The sequence below is a fragment of the Solanum dulcamara genome, chromosome 9 (genome assembly GCF_947179165.1).
Source record: "Solanum dulcamara chromosome 9, daSolDulc1.2, whole genome shotgun sequence".
NCBI classification, from domain to species: Eukaryota; Viridiplantae; Streptophyta; class Magnoliopsida; order Solanales; family Solanaceae; genus Solanum; species Solanum dulcamara.
The window spans coordinates 76,731,814-76,737,645 of record NC_077245.1 but is presented as its reverse complement, the minus strand read 5'-3'; the positions used below and the strand labels follow the sequence as shown (position 1 = coordinate 76,737,645).

Here is a 5,832-nt window from a genome sequence, read left to right as displayed (position 1 = left end):
TGGATAAATCGTTAACCTATTAAGAATTACCATACTTACATCTTTTTTTCAGTCTGTAGGCAATTGACATGAGTCTTTTGCTCTGATTGTGCGCAATTCTGTAAAAATATGAGTCACCAATTTGAAGTCAATATATCCTTGACTTGTACTTGTATGGTATATCTCCATATTTTCAATGTCAACTTAAGTTCTTTCTCGTTGTCAAATAGTCTAAGAACTTCTTATAGGTTATCCGATACACCTTTTGATAACTGTCCGATAATTGGTAATCTGTTACCAAATCAACCGCTATCTTATAGATTGACTAGAGGATTAGTAAATTTAAAAATCGATATCCGATAGGCCAAACTGTTAAGTGAAATTATCCGCCCGACTCGCCCGATAAGTAGCCCTACACTTCCCTACCATATATATATTATTATTATCTATAGTTTCAAAATACTACTCCCTTCATTCCATATTAAGTAAATTTTTGAGGGATTTTTCACTGTACAAAATAATTGAATTTTTCAAAGTTCAAGATAGATGTTTAAAACTTTTTCCATATTTGCCCTTTCATTTATTGAACTTTTATATTTTCTAGGAGATAAATCATACTTCTTGCAAAGTTATATTTATGATTTTACAAAGGGCAATAGTGAAAAGTATGGTTCAAATTATGTCCTAAAATATTTTTCTTAATATGTATTTTTGCTACCAAATACACTAAAATAGAGAAAGATAGAGGCGAGCAAGATGGGGAGGGAGACGAGAGAGATTCGTTATTAGGGGTGTGCAAAAATCCACCGACTGATAAACCAAATTGAAAAAAGTGTTATTGGTTTATTATTATTGGGTTATTGGATTAACGATTATTTAATGGTTTTATTAAAAAAAATTGGGTTATCGGTTTGGTATTGGTTCTTAATATTGAGTTATTGGATAAACCGATAACCCATTGAGATTAAAATAATTTACTATTTTAATATTTACTCATATACAAATATCAAACAAAAATAATAATATAAATGTATAATCACTATATCATACTATCAATGCCTTACACAATTCACACTTCACACTACTTCATAGTTTCTAGTGTATTTACCCTTTAGACTTTGTTGCTTTAGGTTCACAAAGTCAAAACTCAAAACCTTAAGAACTAAGAACAGCGACTACAGTTTGCAAGTTGTAACTACAACGGCAAGGGTTAGGCGGTGACTAGTGTTGTGAGTTGTGAGTTTGATTTCTCTCTTTTTTTACTTCTCTAGCTTCTTCTTCATTTTCTGATTTCTCCTTTTCTCAATACCCACTTTCTCAAAAAAATTCGACTTCACTAGTAAACAATTAAGAGATTATTTCATCCTAATTGGGGTTAAATCTGATTAGCATTTGAATTTTTTCCTTAAGAAACTCTTTTTCCTTTTTCAGTAATATTCCAGATTTTCAAAAATTATTAGAGAAATCATATATTTATTTTGAAATCATTTTCTTATTGATTAAATCAAAAACCAAAGCGTTAAAGATCAACAATCGATAAACCAAAAATCAATAACAAATATCTTATTGGTTTGGTTATCAATTTAGCATATTTAAAAATCGAAAATCGATAAACCGAACAGATAATAATTAAAATCGAACCGAACCATACTGTCCGATACACACTCTTATTCGTTATATATCCCAGATACATGTGAATCAAACCAGATACATGTATCTGGTGTGATTCACATGAATTTCGGATACCAAATGCATATTAGAGTGACGAGCGAGATGGGAGAGAGACGAGGGGATGAGCGAGATTTGTTGTGTATTTCAGATAAATGCGAATCCACTTGAATACAAGGTATCTAAAATAAATTATACCTAATTTTGACTTTATGTATCCCGAGATACATGTATTTGAACATACTGAAATCTGATAAGATATGTAATATTGTAAAATAGAGTGTATCTATGTAATTAACTTCTAAACTAGTGAGGTTTAGGTAAGTCTCCCAAAAAAAAGAAGGGGGTTGATTTGCAATATATCTTTTTTCAACAAACTCTTGTTGAAGACAAGGAAACAATAACCAATTTTAGCAATAAATACAAAAAGATCCTAAATCTTCGTTAAAATTACAAAATTCAGTTGACCGGACTTCAACTGAATAATTCCAATTTAAATAAGGAAAAAACCTGACGTCCGTAGTTACAATTCCCCTATTTGATTTCCCAATTCGAAAATTTCCCCTTTTTGTCTGTTCTACAAAATCCACTGAGAGCGGGAAAATCTTCAAAGTTTCAAAACGAAGACGAAGAAGAACGGAAATGGAGAACAAAGCTGTTGCCGTTCCTATCAAATTACCTGCTCCTCCTGGCTAGAAAAAGAGAGTTCGTACTTTTTAATACTTTCTTCGCTTTTAAATTTTCGATTTACCTATTTTTTGTTGTTTCGGATTAGTGATATGTTAAGCGTTAATTGTCACCTAAGTGTTATGGAAATTGTCTTTGCTTAGTGGAAATTGGAGATATAACTTTTTGCTGTTGTTTGTGTGCGGATTAGGTTTTCATTTGAGTTGAATTTAGCATTTAGAAGGTATGATTTGGTGATTGAATTTTGATTTAGCTGTTTTTGTTGTTTCGAATTAATGATATGTTAAGCTTAATTGTGACCTAGATTTAATTATGTGTGACATGTGCAACGCTGAAACAAGTAGATGCATTATGCTTTAGTTAGCGAAAAATTATGCAGTTTTAAGTATATTCAATATGTGTATGCAGACGTGTCTTATATGAACTTAATAGATTTTTTTTTTGACTTTTCTTCTTGTTTGAATCTAAATGAGTGACGTATTGTGTAAGAACAAGTAGGATTATTATGCTTTAGTAGCTTCATAGCAAATGTTCTGTGAATTAGGTATATTGAGTATGTGTATCAGTGTATGCAGTTTGTCTTATGAACTTAATAGAAATCATTTTTGTTTATGATTTTCATAACTGTCAGAATTGTCTCCTAGCTAATCTGCATAATTTCAAAATTAAGATGCTGCGGTTTAGTTTGTTGATTTAATCACCTCTTTTCAGTCATATAGTTTGTAGGTCATAAGTTGAAAGAGATGAGATAATTACTGAATAGTTCTTTTATGTTATTGAGGGGGTAATCTGTTCCAGTGTTGACCATGAAATGTGTATACTACTCGGAAAAAAAATGCTAATTTAGGAAAGGTATTTATACCAGCATTTAGGACGTAGGCGGAATTGCCTCCTAGCTAATCTGTGTAATATCACAATTAAGATGCTGTGGTGTTAGTTGGTTGATTTAATCACCTCTTATAAGTCATCTGGTTTCCAAGCCATTATTCGAAAGACATAAGATAGTCAATTAAGATGCTTTGATGTTAGTTGGTCGATTTAATCACCTCTTATATAGTCATATGGTTTACAAACCATTATTCGAAAGACATAAGATAGTCACTGAATAGCTTTTTATGTTAGTTAGGGTGCAAGCTGTTCCAGTATTGACCATGAAACATCTGGAGTACTCAGAGATGCCTATTTAGGAGAGGTATTTATACCAGTATTTAGGATTTCCTTGGAAACTAATATTACTAGTATGCCCTAGTACGGTAAATTTGTTGCTGTTCGAAATATTTCTTAAGATTGTCAGATGCTTGAATCAACTTCAACTTTGAAGGTTACTTAATTGAGTTTGTTGAATGTGGCGTCAACTGTAATTACTTGTGCGGAGCATATATGAAATATCAGTGTATCTGGACTTTTCTCCCCTTTTGATGGATGTGGGTTATCTCACGTGAGATCTGATATGGCTTAAAATTTCGAAGTGAATTTTTCCTATAGAGTTGAATAGAAAAGTTCAGTCTGTATTTAGAATGCTGACTTGTGGAGCTATTTTTGATTGTAATCAGTTGGTATTTTGTTGGCAGTAAGTAGTTGTTCGTCTTTCCAGTTCAATCCAGTAAATTCTTGGGAGGAGAGTCTGCAGATTCCTAGAAGGAATGATATTGTATTTGTTTCACCTGACGGCGATGAAATTAAGAATAAGAGTCAGCTGGACAAGTATCTGAAATCTCATCCAAGAGGGCCGTCTGCTTCTGAATTTAATTGGGGTACAGGTATATATTCTCTATTCTCCTTTATTCGTTTGTGCATATCTGGAATACATGTCTCCCAATGAAATATCCAGTAAATTCTTGGGAGGAGAGTCTTCAGATTCATCTCTCGGAGGTTTGTTTAAGTTCCTTATTGATTGGCTGAATCCTCTACTTTCTGACTTATTCAGGTGACACTCCTAGACGATCAACTAGATTGGGTGAAAAATCTAAAGCAACGGAGACCCAGAAAGTGATAATCCCAGTAAGAAGAGACAAAGGAAATCTAGTTCTGAAAAAGAAGCCAAGGAGGATGGTGACGAGCGAGAAGCTGAGGGTGCTACTGAGAAAGAAACTAAGGCAAGTGATGAACCTGCTTTGCCTGATGCAGAGGATCTAGAAGTCCAAGATGTAGAGATTGCATCTAAGAATCTCACCGATGGAGATAACATAAAGGATGAGAAGGAGAAGACCAATGATTGTGAGATTGTCCCCGAGGAGCCTCCGGCAAGTGAAGATAAGATGGAAATTGTGCAAGAAAAAGAAGAAACAAAGGATGAGGAGGAGAAGACCTATGATGGTGATTTTGTCCCTGAGGAGCCTCCGGCAAATGAAGATGTGATGGAAATTGTGCAAGAAAAAGAAGAAACATTGGATGAGGGAAACATAGAGAAAATGAAAAATCGAGAAGCCGAAGATAAGCCTCTGGACAACAGCCTAAAAGCTGACAATAAAACACTACTATTGAATGTGTTCGAGGAAAATAAGATTGAGAGTAAACCAGCTGTGACAGATGCCTCATCTCTTTCTGCTGAACTCAGCAAGGCAACCTGCCAAGAAGAAATTGCAGAAGAAGCTCCTGCCGCTGCAGATGCACTGAATGTGCTCGAGGAAAATAAGATTGAGAGTAAACTAGCTGGGGCAGATACCTCATCTCATTCTGCTGAACTCAGCAAGGCAACCTCAGTTAGCCAAGAAGAAGCTCCAGCCGCTACAGATCTACTGGTTCAGGATTCTAGTGATGGTAAAGTACACGAAAATGAGCAGATTGATGGGAGATTCCCATTGAGGAGATCAATGGCACAGAAGTAGCTTCAGCAGGTGTTAAAAATTCAGTGCAGCAAGAAGCCACCGTAGTTGACCAAGCCACCTCAAGTTAGCCGTTTTATATCTTAGGACAATACTTTGTGTATCATCTGGCCTTTATTTCTTCTTGGCCCTGATTTAGGTTACTGACAAACAACATTAAGCATGTTCTTCATATGTTAAGAATTCTTAGCTACTGATTTTTGTGTAACATTGTATTGCCGCTTTTATCATCGATATTGATCAACTTATATTCTATTAGGGTCTCAGGCTTTCTTGCACTTTGACAAAATGTTGGCCCGTCGTTGGTGCAATCTTTTCCAAAACATTGCCTTCCCAAATTGCTCTATTAATAAATGCATACTGTTATGGTGTTTTCTGGAAAGGTGGCTACTGAAATCAAAGATAGTTTTTAAGGTGCAGACGTCGGGTTATATTCCCCAGAGGTCACTAAACAAGAATTGATGATTATTTTGTTTTTTCAGGTGTATTAATTCATAATTTTTTTGAAAAATATGTGACAGACTTTGTTTGACCTAAAATTTTGTGGGTTTATTTATTACAACCTAGTTAATGATGCTCATAATTTTTGAAGGACTTTTTTTTTGGAGTTTATTCATTACAAAATATGGATTTGAGATTATCTCAGTTTTTCATGAATTGATATAAATATGTG

General features: G+C 34.2%; 1 pseudogene; it reads left to right on the top strand.

The window, feature by feature from the left end:
• Positions 1–2,289: 2,289 nt before the first annotated feature.
• Positions 2,290–5,425, top strand: LOC129903823 (methyl-CpG-binding domain-containing protein 11-like; annotated as a pseudogene).
• The last annotated feature ends 407 nt before the right edge of the window (positions 5,426–5,832 follow it).